The sequence below is a fragment of the Orbicella faveolata genome, unplaced genomic scaffold (assembly GCF_042242905.1).
Source record: "Orbicella faveolata isolate gen_17 unplaced genomic scaffold, um_ofav_v1 contig_34, whole genome shotgun sequence".
NCBI classification, from domain to species: Eukaryota; Metazoa; Cnidaria; class Anthozoa; order Scleractinia; family Merulinidae; genus Orbicella; species Orbicella faveolata.
In genome coordinates, this window is record NW_028301563.1 from 30,085,001 (window position 1) to 30,087,500 (window position 2,500).

Genomic DNA, 2,500 nt, shown 5'->3' on the forward strand with positions numbered 1-2,500 from the left:
AGAGATTTATGGTCTTAGCACGAGTCATTTCTCAAATTTATTATTGATTAATACTTAGAAACTAATAAATATTACTGATTATTGATTTAGTGTTATTGAAGTGAATGAACAGCAATGCTTTAAGTTTTCTAGTCTAGCCGGTTCTGGTAATTTTGTCAACTGAAGATGATAACAATGATTATAAATAAACAATTTTAAAATATCACAATGTGTATTTGTCTATGAAATTGGGGAGGTAATTGTTTAGTTGCAGACTTTTACAATGTTGAAATTATCTTTGAGAAGGGCTCAAACTTTCCAAAAGGGAAATGTTTGGCAATTAAACACGGTCAAACTTTGTTTGGTGACAAACATTTTCCTGTTTGGACACCTTGTTTTGATCAATAGTTTGATAGAATTTAATGCCGTCAAAAATTTGATCTCACAATGTAAAACATTTTGTTTGTTTGAACAGTGATCAAACATGTTTTACACCGTTTGGCTATTCACTACAACATCAACATGCTTGGTCACCAAACATTGTTGGATTGTGTTTGGTTGCCAAACATTTCCCGTTTGGACAAGGCTTAATGATTATGCACTTGACTCCAGACTGAGTTGTCTGGGTTTAAGCCCTGACCAGGAACATAGTGTTGTTCTTGGGGAGAACATTTTACTCTCAATGCCTCTCTCCAGCCAGGTGTACAAATGATATATGGGTATCTGTGAATTACATGCAGCGGAAGGGGAGAGGGGCAAGGGGGCAAGGGGATTACCTGAGATAGATTATCATCCCATTAAAGGGGTGGGGGGAGGGGGTTAAAATGCTCCAACAGCTGTAGTTGTTTTGCCCTAAACCCGAGGATAAGAATTGGCATGATTGGCCACCAGACTTAACCTATTCATAAATCATTTGTAGTAACATTAACATGTTTGCTGATAGAAAATCAAACTGTATTAGCTCAACAAGACAAAGCAAACATCGACAACTTATGTTTTTCTTGTTCACTTGGCCAAGTGGCACAAGAATGTGTTTAGCAAAAGATATGTAGGAAACAAATAACCTGCCATGAAAATGTTTTCAAAGTGTACATTTCATACATAACATGTTACCCTTTTCTTATTAAATCTACTTTACTTGTTTCAAAATAAAGCCATAAAGCAAGATGAGTAGGTAGTTGTTGGAAAACAGATGATGTATGCTTCAGTGATCCCTTTCTAAAACTCATTAATAATTCATCAAATTTCCACAATGAAATCACAACCATGACCATGTCTAGATATTTGACGTCTGACAGCATGTTTATTAGAAGAGGTTTATGAATGGCAGAGCCTTTTTACAAAATCAGGTTGCAAACTGAATAAGGATCTGTGATGTATCTCTTAATTAACTTAATAAATAAGCTTTCTCATGGATAGCATATTTTAACCACCGTTTTTCTGATCACCAGTCACCAATCTAATCAATTTTGATCACCATTGGCAATTACAACTTTGATGTTTTCAGCCTTACCTAACTTTCATGGTGAGGTTGCCTTCAATATAAAAGCAGTTTTATTGATTGTAACTTAAAACATGACATATGGTTCCCCTTTAAGCCAGTACTTGAATGCGTTTAGCGAAAGAGGGCTTTGGAAACTAGTAATCTCTTAAAATGGAATCCAGTTCTCCCAGAGCAGCCTGTGCATGACCTCTAGTCACGTACTCAGCGTTTGTTGACTCCACAATCTTTAATAACTAGTATATGTCCTTAAGTGTGGAGCTTAGGTCCTACAAATGGAAAATAGTGAGGTGTAAAGGGAATGAAAGCACAAACAAAAAATCATGTAATCATACATTTTGTTCATGAACCATGTTTCAAAGCCATATTAATTAGATATTTTGAGCACCATTTTCCCATTTTAAGAGGCAATGCGGCGTAATGGTTTGCACCAGGGGCAGAATCATTGTGTTGCTGACTAGCCTACACACGTTGATTGTACAGAGCTTCTCTCCACCCCAGTGTATAAAACGTACTGGGGAATGCAATGCAGAGAGAGTAACCCTGCAATGGACAAGGATCCCATCCAGGGGAAAGTAGAAATAATTCAAGTGGCTTCATGCGGCAGAAACCAGGATGAGCTCCAGCAAGATGGGATAGTTTGGCCAGATAGACTCTACAGTTTTCTATCGCCCAGATAGCGAAACTTTCCTTTGTTGGAGGTCTTGCTAGTAACACAACCATAAAATAGATTTCTCAGGTAATTTATACAGCCAAAGCCACAGTGATAAGTGTGGGAGAGGTCATGCAAATGATGTCCCCTGATTGGCTAAAAAGACTTAAGTCTTTGTTCTTATTGGTGAACAAACTTGCCTTCATTATGTTCCTCCCCAGCCCCCGCCGTATTAAAGTAAGAACCAGTACTGCAGCACGCCTGACTTAAGCTGACTTGTCAGTTTTCAATACCACTGACATGCAACTGAAAATCTAGTAAATGGTAAAAAGGTCTAGTTTTTGATATATTCACCTGTACATGCTAAT